The sequence below is a fragment of the Pinus tabuliformis genome, chromosome 1_1 (assembly GCF_031772625.1).
Source record: "Pinus tabuliformis cultivar Carrire ecotype Pingquan chromosome 1_1, CPIR1, whole genome shotgun sequence".
NCBI classification, from domain to species: domain Eukaryota; kingdom Viridiplantae; phylum Streptophyta; class Pinopsida; order Pinales; family Pinaceae; genus Pinus; species Pinus tabuliformis.
The window spans coordinates 761139269-761155895 of record NC_142297.1 but is presented as its reverse complement, the minus strand read 5'-3'; the positions used below and the strand labels follow the sequence as shown (position 1 = coordinate 761155895).

At 36.2% G+C, this 16627-nt stretch overlaps 1 pseudogene; it reads left to right on the top strand.

The window, feature by feature from the left end:
* The first annotated feature begins 12016 nt into the window (after window positions 1-12016).
* Window positions 12017-12585, top strand: LOC149216245 (histone H2A pseudogene; annotated as a pseudogene).
* The last annotated feature ends 4042 nt before the right edge of the window (window positions 12586-16627 follow it).

Here is a 16627-nt window from a genome sequence, read left to right as displayed (position 1 = left end):
CAGGATCATAATTCGCTGAAGCTTGAGCCAGTAAAGAAGAGGCTTTATCAAACTGAGAACGTGTATGTCACTGATCTGTAGGATCTCTGACAAGAGAACCTACTGCATCCTGAGTAGCACGAACCCATTTTGGAAGCTGAGGAGCTGAAGGAGGATCCTGAGAAGGTGGAGGAGGATTGTCATCCTTGATGTCATCATCTGAAGAAGAAATATTTTCAGAAGTAGAAGGGATAGAGAGAGGTGGCACATCTGCCGAACTAGGCTCGTAGGCCGATATATTTTCAGCAAACTTTACATCTCTTCTAATGATAACATTTTTGGACTTAAGTGGAATAAGTCTATATCCTTTGACATCTTCAGAATATCCTACAAAAATACATTTTTCACTCTTAGGTTCTAAAGCTTTATGTTTCTCATCTGGAATATGGGCCCATGTTTCACTTCCAAAAACACGAAAGTGACTTACCTCTGGTTTAATTGAGCTCCATGCTTCTTCTGAAGTGGTATTCTTTAAAACCTTAGTAGGAGTGCGATTTAGTATGTAATTTGCATAGTTAATTGCGTCTGCCCAAAAATTAAGACTAAGTCCTTTAGATTGAAGCATATAATTAGCCATTTCATTTAAGGTGTGATTCTTCCTTTCAGCTACACCATTTTGTTGTGGAGTATATGGAACAATATGTTGCATTTGAATTCCATTCTCAGTGCAAAAGTTGATGAATTTATTGTTAACATATTCTCCGCCATTATTAGATCTTAGCTTAAGAATTTGATGTCCAGATTATTTTTCAACAAAGACCTTAAAGGCCATGAACATGTTAAATACTTCACTCTTGAGTTTTAAGAAGTATACCTAAGTGCGTCTAGAGAAATAATCAATGAAAGTTAAGAAATACTTGTAGCTAGAGAATGAAACAATTGGAAGTGGACCACATAAATCACTATGCAGAAGCTGTAAAGGGGTTGAGGTGTGCCAAGAGGCACGTTTTTCAAAACTATCCCAATGATGTTTTCCGAGTACACATCCAGAACAAACACCATCTCTGCAAGATACCATTGGAAGACCTGTCACCATATTTTCTTTACATAGATTATGAAGGGAGCGATAGTTTAAGTGACCAAATCGCTCATGCCAAAGTTTGCTCATTTCATCATTATGAGCAACAAATACCAAGGGAAGAATTGATGACCCAAAGTTGTTAAAATTATACAACCTTGTATAATCATCGACAATGCTAGTAGCTAAAATCTGTCTATGATCTATTAGGTCCTTAATTACAACATCGTGAGGTGAAAATTCAATGCTTTTACCTTCACCTGAATGAGTTATTTGATATACCGATAGAAGGTTGCAGGATAAGGTTGGAACACATAATACATCATTAAATTGACCATTGTCTAGATGAATATTTCTAGTCCCTACAACATTAAGAGATCTATCATCACCAACATATATATTTTTGGTGTTATAATCATTTAAAGAAGAAAAAATGGCTTTGTTTTTGGCCATGTGATAAGAAGCTCCAGAATCAATGAGCCACTCATGAAAATGATAAGAAGAAGATACATTTAGTGCACAACCAGATCAAGATGCTTGACAACCACATGCGGAAAGTGCTATTCCTGGAGATGAAGTTGAAGTTTAAGAGTGCTCCAAATGGATGTTATGCTTCTTCATTGCTGCTTCCAAGGTTTCCATCTTCTTAAAGCATTTGGATTCTAAGTGGCCATCTCGATTACAAAAGTGGCAATGTCTATTAGTCTTCTTCCCTTTGTTTTTATTTTCCTTATCATTTTGAGACTAAAATTGCTTAGGACCCTTGTTTGGTTTAGGACCATTCTTTTTAGGATACTACTTCTTGGGATTCTTTGAATTTGGTTGCTACTGGGTGGCTAAGGCTTTCTTAGAAGAGTTTCCAAGATTAATAAGACCAAGATATAAGAGATTTTCTTGTTCTCTTATTAAATAATCACAAAAGGCATCAAAAGAGGGGGACTTGTAGTCTTGTCCTTGAGAAATAAAAGCTTCTCTAGTAGAATGGAAGGTGGAAACAAACACAGAGTAGGCTGGTCCCAACTTAGTAAGAATGAAATATATAAGGCTAACATCTTCTTTCTTAACCTTAACACCTTCCAAGAGAATTCTAAGGGTCTTGAACTTGGACAAAAAATCTTCAATGGAAGAAAAATTATTGGGGTCCAATGTAAGCAACTCATTTTTGAGTTGATGGGCTCTAATTTCATTTTTAATTCCAAAAATTTTAGTGAGCTGTTTCATTACTTCATTAGGAGTATCAAGTTCTGCAATATGGAATCTAAGATCTGGATAAATAAACATCCCTATCAACCCACGTGCTTGATCTTGCCTATTTTCCCATTTGGCTACCTTATCTTCATCTTGAGGTTTTGTTTCTTGGCCTAAGGCTATTCTGTAAAGACTTTTACTTACAAGTAAATCCACAATGTAGGACCACCATTGGAAGTAGTTGGTGTTGTCAAGAATAAATTGGCATGGACTTTCCATTTTAACAAAAACTAAAGTTGTAGATGTTAAAACTAAGTGTTCCAATGTAAAGATCTCGAAAAATTAGGCTGATTAAAAAAAACGGCTCTGAAAACGGCTTCCAGATGAAGAAGTTATGGCTTTTTGAAGAAAAGTTGTTAAAGATGCCGACGAAGTGCGTGAATATGCGGAAATGAATGATAATGTTGTATTTAAAAAAAATCCCCCCCTTTCCAAACTTAATCTAATTAGCTCACTTTAAAAAAAGATTTTATGTGACTCACTTTTATAAATAAGTGAAAGTCACTTTTACAATGGTATTTTATGAGCTACCCACTGAATTGTAACTTAAATAAAAGATAAAGAGACTTTAAAATTATAAGTGACTCACTTTTTATAATAGGTGAGAACATTTTTATATAAAATAACTTTAAAACATAAGTTATATGTATTTTTTGAAAAAGTAAATCAACAAAAAGAAAGACTTGAACTCAAGACCTCTATTCTCATAAAAATAACTTTGGACCAAGTGAGCTAGTTTAAAACGTTTGTAATTTTGGGAAAAGAGGAAAGGGTTTTTTTTAAGTCACTGAAGCTTTGGGGTGTGTGCTTATTTGAAAAAAGTCTTTTTTCCTACAAAACAAAAACCACAAAACCCAACACGGACATACAAAAAAAACAAAACCTTACGACTTGAAGTTAGCTTTAGCCAAAAACTAAATATTTTCCTTAATCTTTTTGATTTTCGGAGATGACACTAAGGCATGGTGGAAAAGAACATACACATGAGAAAAATGCTTCATTTCTCTTTCTGATTTGCCAGATCTCATAGAGTCGCGGGGCAAAGAGGATACGCAGAAATGAAAGGTATAGATCCGGTAATAAAAAACAGAGAGCTAAATAAACCAAAATAAACAGAGAGATGAATAGTTGTAACTACAAATAAAGACTATATACCTCCAGATCTTAAAAATGACATAGCTAAGGCTACTAAAAACCTTTTCGCGTTAAACGAAAGGGGTTCCTCACTGGAACAGATGCTCCTAATATAATAGAGCAGTCCTCTCGGCCCAAAAGCAGTTAGAAACATTAGATCTAAGAAATGATAGTCATATGCAGTTGTACCATGTAGGAATTTACAGGGTAAGTTCCTTAGACAGAACACCAAAGTACACTGCTCACAAACAGATCACAGATCAATACACCAGTATTCTTGACGTGGTTAAAACCCTCAAAGAGGGAAACAATCCACAACCTGAGCCAACGCGACCACTTCAGACAATTTATTAATAAAAGAATGAAAATTTGCATAAGCTTCTCTCATGAACAGTTGCCCTACAAATGATCCTCCATGCTCTTTAAATAGAAATCATGGACCAATCAGGTGTTAAGCCATGGATCAAGTGTCGGTAATACCAAGGAGAGAATGAACCGTCGGATCACTTCATGTCTAGAACATATCGTGACCATTAGATAGTAAGTTACAAAAGTACATAGTAAAGAAACACACTTTACCTAACTCTACACTAGACCAAGTTATACTTAACTATTTCCTATGTGTCGGAATATCCTAACATTTGCAAATAATTGTGACATCCATTTACAAATATCATAAGTACTATTCCGTGATGATATTACCCAAGCCATTGGAATCTCATTGCGATGATCATCAAAAACCATTAAGGTGTACAGTTGATACTGCATTACAATATGAAAACAAAATTATGATTATATAAGAGGACAACATCGAAATGAAATTGAATAAATGAAGTTTTGGTAAATGTGTTTACTCCATATTTATTAGTGCTAAATTTGGAGTCCATTGATATCATGTTATTGTGTGAGTGTTCTACCATCATTGAAAGTATCCACTTAGTTTGTATGCCTATAATGAAAGGGATGTTTTTAACAACATCTTGTTGTTGGTAGAAGAAAAAGCTCTTTGGGCACTCACTAACTCAACAATCCACTCATTGGATCACTTTCATCCCTCACATACTCTAGCCTTTTGATATTATTGTAGATGTTTGACACATCCTTTCTTGTCATAAAAGAATCCCGAGGTGCCCCTGTGAACAACTCACCAGATCCATACCTTACATTAGAGATAAACTTGTCCCATATCATCGTAGCATTAAAACCATCACAAATCAAATCTTCAAAGTTGGTTCGTATATTCTCTGTTAAATGCGGCGAATAATTGAATTTATTGGTAATGTTATTTGCCTCATTTCTATGACAAACCACATTTTTCTCATCAATATGTCCGCATGTTATTGTATATTAGAACAACATCATTTGGTCTAAGAGAAAGTCGTCACATAATAAAGTGACATTGGCAACCAACTTTAATGTTGTGACATGGAAGATGTTTTTTAGTTGTAGATTCAAGTTCAACTACATTACTGGCTTGTACATGATTCAGACCATAGGCACACCAATATCTGGTGATCAAGAATTTACAACAAATTAAATAAAATATTTATGCATGTTTGACATAGTGAACTTCAAATCAAAATTATATATATAGTGAGAGAGAGAGAGAGAGAACATATTCTAGATATGTTGAAGAATTTGTCTTCTTGATATCCTTCACATCTTTACTTTATCGAGTTTTAGCAACAAATTGAGTAGGTGTATTTTCTCTCAATCTCTCCACTTATAAAATCCTCAAGTCGACAATATGGAATAATTGCGACTTGGTCTCCCTCTACTTCTGTCCATGTCAAATCTTCCACCAAAAACTCTATCATTCCTTCTGGGTCCTCAACCCCCAACTCATTGATCAAGTCCCACTTCTTCATTCTTCAAATCCATATACAAATGAGGGAACAAGAATATTGACTAAACATATGAGCGGCATTTCATATAATGAATAAATGAATAAAATAACAGTGTTAAAAAACTACTAAAAATAACAAAATATTTTTTACTTCTCTTAAAAAAATGAAAATTTGGATGGCCATAAAGAAATTGACCATTCTTTATCAAAATTGTCCTCTCCATCAAAACAACACATAATTTTACCAATATAATTTATTTTATCTTCATTTATTTTAGATAGTTGGATTGTATGACTATTATTGTGTACCACAAGACAGGAGGGTTGTGAATCCTATGGTTTAACTTGTGTATCCTGGATGAAGTGCTTGCTTCTTGGCATTAGATTGATGATTGCATTGTTGAGCCCAATAGGAAAATCCTAGCTCAAGTAGGAAACCCTAAATATAACCCTAAATTTCTAACTCAATGCATTTCAGTAGTCAAAGGAAGGCCATTGTAGTGACTTACAAAGCATGTTTGCAGCACTGACAAAATTACTCTTTATCTTAATAATTTCCATAATTGATTGATTCTGATTTCCAAGAGATAAAGGAGTTAGAACTTAAAAGACAACATAAAACAAGCACAAACCCTATCCAAAGCATCTCCATTCTCGATATTTTAATTTCAAACTGCAGAAAGAGTTTGAAAGGCTCCCACCTCTATAATCTATTGATACATGCACACAATGCAATTGAGGAATTTGAAGTGGAGGCTCTGAAATTTATTGTCATTGCATTACATAATAGCATGTGTTTATAGCACAATTTCTAATGAGGAATTGCAACTTAAAATTTCAGACCTAGTTTAGGATTTTTTTTTATAGTAAATAACGAAAAATAATCTCAAGTGAAAATTGTGGCATAGTGGCTATCCCTGTTTGCACTCAATGACCAACTCTGCAAAAAATAAAAATTGGTAATAGTCGTAATGGAGGTTAGTGGGGCATGGCGTGCAAGGAAGTTGTGAGATTTACACTGGCCTACGGCTCTAGTACTTATTTATAGACAGTGTATGGGCATTAATAGAATGGTGACTAGAGATGAAAATAAAATATCCCTCAACCTTTTATAATTCTTCCCTAAAATAAACTATAACTGAACAAAAAAGGCTCCTTTGAGAAGAGGAGCATTATAATTAACTTAGAGCTAAAAAGAGGCAAATTGTAGATGTGCTAATCATTTCCGTTTTGCTTTGGAGGAAATTGTCCCCAATTTCTGCTAAAAATAGGGAAACTGCTATAAAGTGTAAGCTCCATTTCCAACCAAGTATGCAATAGTCTACATCTTTCTGTAGTATTCATATCTATGTGTGAATCTTATGATACTAGACTCATAAAATTATAACAGATTAACGTAAGGGTAAAACTCCTGTCATGAGGAAGAGGCTCACAATGATAAACCACTAGATGGCCTGCTTGTTTAACAACAATACTTATAATAACACAAGGCTACCACATCATATAACTTTTGTGGTACACAAAATATATAGCCTTGCAATTATATTTTATGGTATACCAAGGAGAAAATTACAATAACCCATATGTTAGAACGTATTTAATAGTGTCTATGAAAGGTAGACCAATAATGATATGACACTTACAATTCATAAAAATTACGTAGACCACCAATACTTGCTATTAATCTCTCTAATTTGACAGGGACATAAATGTGTTAGTATAGGAAGTTTTCAAGAATCCAAATGATTCAATAGATGAGACAATCCAAATAACGTTATCTGTTATTTATGAGTACTTGAACCAATTGATTTTTAATCTGGAAACTATATGCGAAAAAAGCTTCTCTATTTGAAGGAAAAATACTAAATAGTCTGTGGTCATGAGAAATAATCGAGAATTAGGGGTGCTAGGATTACAAACTACAATTACCCCAAATTCTCCATTCTCCAATTGTTGTTCCATAATAAAAGCCTTCATCTTGTTGGTCTTTTACTTGAGACACACTTCAACAAAATGACCACAACTCTATGAATAGTATGTAGTCAAAAGCACTTCTCTATTGAAGGCAGAACACTCCATTGTCATGAGAACAAATTGAGATTTAGAGGTGGTAGGCTTTACAAACTAAAATCACTCCCACTTCTATGTTTTCTAATTGTTGTTCCATGATGAAAGTCTTCATACAAGAGGATCAATTGTCCAAGCTTCTCTATTTGAAGGTAGAATACTAAATTAAGATTTAAGAACAACATATCCAAGATTCTCTATTTGAAGGTAGAATACTAAATTAAGATTTAAGAAGAGCATATCCAAGCTTCTCTATTTGAAGGCAGAAAACTAATAGTCTATGGTCATGAGAAATAATTGAGAATTAGCAGTGGTAGGATTACAAACAACAATTTCCTTGACCTCTCGATTCTCCAATTGTTGTTCCATAATAAAAGCCTTCATCTTGTTGGTCTTTTACTTGAGATACACTTCAACAAAATGACCACAACTCTCTGAACAGTATTTAGTGAAAAACACTCATGAGATTGAAGGCAGAACAATCCATTGTTCTGAGAACAAATTGATACTCAGGATGGTTATTTTTTTCCCAGACAGAATACTATTCTGATGGTGAAATTTTAAACCTGTTTTGTTTTAGTTTGAAGGCGATTAGAACTCCTTTTTAACCTGATTTGTTTTAATTTGCAGTATAAAATCTTGATTCTATAATAATAGAAAATTACAAAGAAGTTGGCTGGGGAGGCTGATTGTATTCCTTGAAACATACCCTTCGACCTGTAAACATGGGTCCGGTTAGCTCGCCAAATCTTTAGATATTCTGAATAATATGAAACAGAGGGTCTTCCAGCCAAAGCTTAAACTTTAGCACAGGCATGGTTGGCCTCCGTCATTTAGTGAGAGTCTAGGTCCCAAACACTGCAGCATACCGTATGTGCTGAGTCCGTCTTTAAACATATCCACAAACCCCCTTCTTGGATTTAGATGAAGCCGTTTCTCACTTCAGCATTCATGTTCCCAGGCACGCATTGGGGGAGCCAACTCAGGGTTTCATTTCATTTTATTCTGCATGACCCTCCACCTTTGATTTCTATCAAAGAATACAACTAATTTCCCACTGCGAGTTGGAAATCATTTGCAAAAATTGCCTGGCATATTTTGAAAAACTGGTTGTTAGGAATGCATTGCATACATTTTTTAATATCCTGTACTTCACTTTTCTAGAGTTCCTTCTTTGTTTGGCGCAGATGAAACAACATTTAACCGCCAAAATCATTCCCTATTAAATCTCCTACACTTCCACTCTCTTTAATTCCTTCTTTTCTTGGACGCATAAAGTTGTTAATTAATTGGTAATAATGAGATGATGATATTGGGGAAGTGTTGGGTAGGGATCATGAAGTTTGCTCAGTGAAAAGGGTCGTTCTTCTAGAAACCCTTGTAGTTGCCCTGCTTGCAGGAACCATAAGATATAACTCTAAAATTGTTGATATATTCACAGATAGTAGCAATCATAATTTCCCTACTATAATGTTGGAAGATGGAACACATATCAAGGCCAAGGTGAAGCTTTAAATCCCATTAAACAGACAAACAAATTGCCTTTCCTATAGGGTTTGATTATTGTTTTTGTATATTTCCATTATTTGAGTTCATTTTGTGAGTGATTCAAGAAACATGTGAAAGTTCAGACTTCCCTTAGCTTGGGTGTTGTAGAGTATCTATTCCAACACAATAATTTCTGAGAACCTTGCACCTAGTCTCATCTCCTTGAAATGATGAAACTCGTGCCATGCAAGTAGGGCAGATCACAACGAAAATGGAACACTAGTTGATGTCTCTTAAAACTTGGTCAAGCTTACACTAATACCCGGACGACCTATTTTTGAGTTAGGTTATCTAGGTTGCTTAAAATTTCTCAGTTCATTTTCATTTTTAAGGTTATAATCTGTTTCAACTGTTATGCACTCACTAATTCCCAATCGCACGATGTTCTCTTGTAGGGTTCACATGATCTTTGGATATTTTATTTACCCATGGTGTTTTAGATCATCTACCAAGTCTGGCATCAAACTTGCAATTTCATGTTCAATGGCGCTTCTTTCCAGACAAAGATGGAGAGGAAACCTCTGAAAACTTCATTGTTGTCAATGTGCTGTAACTAGGGTAAACCCCTGGTGCCTGAGTTTCAAGCAATTAAGCACTTAGAGAGTCGAATTCGTGACCTCTGGGACACAACCCGTAACCTCTCCAACTTGGGAGACAAATGCCTCTAACTTATGGCTACTAACCCTTGAGGCTAATGGCATTATATTTTTTAACTTATGGAGGGTCCACTCACAATTCCTAAATCGCATATTGCTTTCTTCTTGACTTCCTCTTATCTTGGCACATTCTGGAAATTTTTGTTTACTATGACTTTTTTATGATGTTTTTGATCATGTGCATGTATAGGTTATGTCAGTGCATACTTTGTGTTTTTCTATCTTCTTCTTGCAACTGTGGAGCTTGATTGGGCAGTTTTGATTTTATTAATGACATTCCTAGCATTCCTGTATCTTGTCAATTTTCTATTGGTTTATGCAGGTCACTTTCATTGGTTTTTTTGTACTATAAAGGTTATTGCTGGTAACTTGTCACATATAGAAAATAATCTCGATGGGATCACAATGGAGCAAGTATGATCCAACTTAGGGCTTGTTGCTTAATTAAAATTTACTCGTGTCTAACTCTTTTGATCTTCCGACAAATTTGTTTGTTCAAAGATTGATATGTTGTAGAAGACAATAAACTGTTCATTTTGGACCACCATGATGTCTTCATGCCTTATGTGAATCGAATAAATGCTTTGTACTCTACTGAGATATACTCTTCTCACACACTTCTTTTTCCTTGAGAAGCATGGCACATTGAGACCATTTGCAATTGAGCTGAGCTTACCCCCTTTAGATCAATGTCGATAAAGTGTTAGGAATGTGTTTACTCCTACAGAGCAAGGCGTGCAAGGAGTTGTATGGAAACTCACCAAAGCCTACATGACCGTTAATGATACTGGTTATTATCAGCTTAAAAGTCACTAGTAAAATCTAATTAGGCACTTCTAACATATCACATGTAGAGTTTCTTTACCATTTTACAATACCATTATAAATGGTGTCCCAAGTAAGTAAAAAAACATGTCGCCAACATATAAACTCTCACCAAGTTGTCTAAAGATATCAAAGCACATATTGGATTTAGGTTAGAATTCCTGCAAACCTAACACAGTGAGGTTCGCGTTGCAAGTGAGGTCCGGGAGCAAGGAGGATTCACGTGGACGAGCAAAAAGAGCGAGGGGATTTGAATGCTGCGCTAGTTGCAGGTAAGGAGACGAGCGGGTCCTGTGAGGGTTCCAGACGAGCGCACAGGCGTACCGTTGCAGGTGAGGTCCGAGAGCAAAGAGAATTTGTGCGAGCGAGCGAAAAGAGCCAGGGGATTTGAATGCTGGGCTATTTGGCGCGAGCGGGTGACAAGAAGATTTGAAACTACCAGCATGGTGGGCGCCAGCAGGGCAACGGTGGGGCACCAGAATCCCCGAGAATTGCACAGAGGCTGTCAAATATTCCTATGGCTGCTCATGGCCATGTATGGTGAACTAGCCTCCATAGGAGCATTAAATGCCCTATAACATGCTCGTTAGCTCTTGCCATGACCATGAACTAAATCAGTGGTTGGTTTATTGTATGATTATTAAAAATTATCTGTCTCATACCACCTCCACCCTACCAAACTCATATCAGTCAGAAATCACTTACACCAAAAAAATTCATACTATACATGACCATAACCATACACCAATAATTACCACCTCCACCCTACCAAACTCATATCGGTTAGAAATCACTTACACCAAAAAATTCATACTATACATAACCATAACCATACACCAATAATTAGTTTAGTGTATGGTATTTAAGAATTGCTTGAAATGAAAATGATGACCCTATCCACAAAGTGTTTTTCGTCTGAAAAGCATTAAACACATTCGTCGTAATCCTTTATGTCATTACAGTTTGACCAACACAAACCATCATCATTATAAAATAAAAAGCTGTGAACGATGCCAACGATTCAAATGAAAAAAAATATATATTTAAATATAATTAAATAATATATCTATATATATATTTTTACGCTAAATAAGAAAAAATTGGTCAAAGACGTGTTATATTGTGGGCAGTTATAATAGGAGTAGTTTATAATGTGACTTTTTGGAGATTCCGATCATCCGGAAAGCGCATTATTCTGGCCAACCACCTAACTGAGTTTTTCCTCACCTCCGTCTCCATCTCTATCACCTCGCCGGAACGTGAACTCCGTTACCTCCGTCACCGTCACCTCGCACGCCGACTATATGTTTCAACTTCACCAACCCCGCCAATGCCTTAACAAGCATATGGCAACCGCGCCAACTTGATTTGAAAATTTCATGTGAACCGGAGCATCCCTTGCTACCTCGCCCTTGCCCAGACCCTGACCACCGAGTGAGCGCAACGCAGTTTTATGGACAGTGATGATTGCTGGGTATGCACAGAATGGATAGGTGGGTGAAGCATTCACGCTGTTTAAGGAGATACCTAAGCCAGATATGGTCACTTGGATAGAGTGCTACCTCTACTAAGTCAGGGAAGGGTGCAGGGGGCCAAAATGGAGGATCCAAGAAAAACCCTGTCACGAAATCAGTCATGGCCGGCCTTCAATTTCCTATTGGAAGGCTCGCCAGATATCTGAAGAATGGCATATATGCCAAGAGGGTTGGGATTGGAGCCCCCATTTTTCTTGCAGCTGTGCTTGAATACCTAGCAGCTGAGGTTCTTGAATTGGCAGGAAACGCTACCAGAGACAACAAGAATAATAGAATAATTCGCCGCCATATTCAATTGACCGTGAGAAATGACGATGAATTGGGAAAGATTTTGGGGAAAGTTACCATAGCTCATGGAGGCGTAATTCCCAACATTCACCAAGTGCTCTTGCCCAAGAAGGCTGGAAAAAAGATGCCAGAGAAGGCTAACGGTTTAAAGAAGTCCTAGTGGCATTTGGATTTTGGGGTTTTGGCATATTTTTAAGCATCCATAGCCATGAATACGAATGTGCTTGATTTGACTATCAGCGGGCCTGGGTTTCATGATTTTTGGTTTTTTTGTGTGTCTTTGATGCTAATGTTGTAGCCTTCGAAGGTTTTATGGGTTACGGTGCATGTATGGCCATGTTGCTCCCTGTTTTGTTCGCATGGAATCGATATGGAGACTAGTGGTGATGCCTTTTGTATAGTAAATAATTTGGATTAAAATCCTTTTTTCTATGTGGTTCATTTGCCAAGTTTTATAAGTTTGAAACACAAAAGCCTCTTGTGAATTGTAGGTTCTCACTTATTATTAAATATAATCCCTGTTTTAATTTCTGAAAAACTAGAGGTGGTTATATTCTTGGTACAGTATCTACCATATTTGGGCAAATCATTAAATTCAGAAACCATAACCTTTAATTGTGTTGAGATTTTAAGATAAGCGATACAAATAAATTTAAGGATCCAATTGCTTCCTCATCCAAGGCCAACTCAAATCCAAATGATTCTCACCATGAAACTCTGAAACAAACTGATGATATCAACAATCAGCGAGAAATACTAAAAACTTACCCAACAGGAAGGGGGTTGTAATTTAATAGTAGAGATTGAATTCAATGTGTCCTCCTCCATATCTTTAACCATGGAATCCATTAACTCATTCATGTTATTATTTTCTTTAGGCCTTGTAGCCCAGTCGCTCATAAACTAACTCATCAAGTGGCCAATATAAAGTCTATGTCAACAGAAGACCATATATATATATATATATACACACACACACACACACAACGAGATTCTTGTAGGAGTGATTGAATTTTAAGGAATATGCAGTGAATAGAGGATTAGGGAGACTATGAAAAGAAAGAAACCAACTACTTCTAAAATGACCAGGCAAACCTCTTAGAATATCACAATTCATAATGCTAAGCAAACTTCTTGGAACCATAATAGAAGTGGAAAAACCATAACCGTGTTCTTGAAACTTAGGAGCACATAATCAGACAACCATTAGTCTAGAAATTATCTATTAGACATTGTAAGTGCCACCATCCAGCACATAAATTGCTATCTGGAACCAACGACCCAATCTAAACAAGATAAAACTTGTATTATGAACCCATAATAAAGTGCAGCAAAACAAAAATGCAGTAATACACTCTTCCAAATAAAAATTGTATATAGTTTGATCAAATATTCAACATCTGCATAATAGAGTTTTTTAAGACTGCAATTCAAATACACTATAACCCATGACAACTATAATGAAAGTTCAAAATAAGATCAAGTTATGGTATTCATGCTTTGGTAAAGACCAACCGGTCCTCTGATTATTTTAAACCCTTTATCAGACACTGTGCCCTCTGATGTTCCTTTCTTTTGACTAAGGAGGTCAATCACTGAAAGCTCTAGTTTGCTAATATTGAATTTTCTAACCCAGAACATGCTAAGGAATCCCATCACAAGTATTTACCATGTGTGAGATGAACAAGAACCAAATATTAGTGCATGGAAACCATTAATATGATTTATATATTAAGCAATGAGAGGTCATTGAAAAGAAGTTAAAATATTTAAAACAGTCATGTTAATGCTTGACAACATATAACAAAGAAGTTGAATGGATCATTGAAAAAAACCCAACAAACTTTGTGAGGCAAAGTTTCCAAGTTTGACTTGGCTATTGAAAATAGGAAAGCACAAAAATATTTAAAAAAATTCACACTTTGTGTTTAAAAATTAACTTTTGGGGCTTTACAGAGAGGCAAGAAGGTTTTCCTGACTGGGCAATGAGTCAAACTCATTAACAACCCATCAGACACCAGCACATACTCACTGTTCAAACAGTTCCTGCAAAGTCAAAATTGCTTTGAATCACCAAGGCCTTCAAACAGTAGGCCAGGTTTGACCCGCAACACCAGGCCAAACTCAGCAGGTCTATTAAAACTGTTTGTTATAGTAGATTGAGATCAATAAATTAAATCTGGAAATTTAAAGGGCTACAACAAAATATTTGTTTCTGCCATGATTGCTACTACATAATTTCTGCTGGAATAAGGATCACAGGTATTAATCCTACAACTAGACTTCTGTGAGTAAATGTTCATTGTGATGTGTAACATGGAAACAAACTGCCAAAATGTCGGCCTTCACGAGTACACAAAGGGTTATCAATTCAGATTGCTATAACATGACTATACTAACATACTCTAAACAATTTGATATGTGGATAGCTTCAAGGCTGTCTCAACCAACCCCTGGCACAGGTTCTCAGAGTATTGTCAACCTAATATGTAATGTAACTCTGCTTCATCTTCTATATCAGAATCCCTATGGAGAGAGGGCTTCCACCATGGGAATTCAATGTGTTCTGTTCTGAATTCTGATTGAAATGATATTATGGTTTTTAGTAGAAGGGGCATTTGAAGATGTGTAACAAGTTATGTTTACTATAGTCCATCTTAATTGTCTGCAATCTGCAGCAGCAATGCTTTGATCTCCTTTGTTGTAACATCTTCCCCAGTGGATTGTTGATCACAATGTGAAAAATAATAGAGTTAGACTAGGAGCTATTGCAATTTAATGGATAATCAATTGAAACATTATATTACCTCTGCTCGAAATACATCTAGTGAAAATCCATTGAGGCGACTTAAGATTGCTTGCTTAACATCAAGACCAAGTCCATCCAGAGCCTTGATTGTGAATAGAAGCAATCCTGACTTATTGGAAAAAAACATGTGAATGTTTAGGACCTTCCCTTCTCTTCAACTTACCTCTGCCTGCATTTCTAGGGAGAGGATATCAAAAGGGATTCTCTTTTTCAACCAATCACCATTGATTGGATGGTTACCTAAAAGAACTCACAAAGAAACCACCAATGACAGAGAAGCCTTGAAGCTTGAAAACAGAAAGAGATTGGTTGGCAAATATGACATTCCAATGTGATCAACAATAGAAGATTTATAAATTTTTATGAAGGGTAATATGAAAACTTGAACTTGCTGATTGACAGAATTTCATCTAAGTCACAATGGTCTACCAGTGGGCCTGTCTAACCCAAACAAATGTGGCCAAGGTTTTTCTTATAAAATGGTCTCACCTTGGTCACCACACCTCTAGCTATGTCTATGCACTTCTCGCCTTCATTAAACCACCAACTCTAACTTCACCTCAATTTCTACATTTTCCATTAATCCAATTATCTCACATGTATTGCTATCACATGCCAATCTAAAGTTGTCTCATGCATTATGGGCATGCAATCACTACCACACCAAATAATTTCATACTCAACTAACTTATATGAGTCTTGTGCCAACAAACTCCAACCATAATTCCCCCCAAACCCCTTGTCACACCAACAACCCAAATGCAACACCTAATCCAATGTATCTCACCTAGTTAAGCAATTAATTCATGACAAGATAAGTAGAACCATCATAAGTCGTTACACTCATGGTTATCCCTTTACTCATGGTTGAAGTTTCCTGAGTTAGAATCTCTTGTACACCATCAAATTGATTATGCTCCAGTTGTAAAGAAAATTGGAAATGAGATCGATTTAACTCTGGTTGATCTTGAGGGTCTTTTACCTTCGGCAACCATTATGGTTGTTTCTGTCACTGCATCTACCACTAGTGGTAAGCCTCTATCAGAAGAAAACTTGCAAAAGACTTTAGATGCCTATGATAGAGCGCTTTCACTTGACGCAGCAAAAAATAAGGTTTTGGATTTTGTTGAGAGTAGGTTGGGATACATTTCCCCCAATTTGTTTGCTATTGCACGGAGTGCGGTTGCAGCGAAATTGATGGGTACTGCAGAGGGTCTCTCTTCACTGGCTAAAATGCCAGCTTGTAATGTGCAGCTTCTAGGTGCAAAGAAAAATATTTTGGTAGGATTTTCAACAACGACTTCACAGTTTTGTGTTGGATACCTTGAACAAACAGAGATTTTCCAGAGCACGCCACCTGCTTTGAGAATGCGTGCATGTCGATTGTTAGTTTCTAATTTTTTTCCATGAAAAAAATGAACGAGAGACTTTGCATTTCCAGTTTCTTTAAACTTAACAGTTCAGGTATATAACTTGTGGGCTGCAATGAGAAGATATATGACACCTGAAATTGGATCTAAACTTTGTAGCTAGATACTACCAATAGGCATCTCTTGGAAAATCACCTTAACAAGTGACAAACTCCCTTTGTTCGTTGAATTTAAAGCAAAGTGG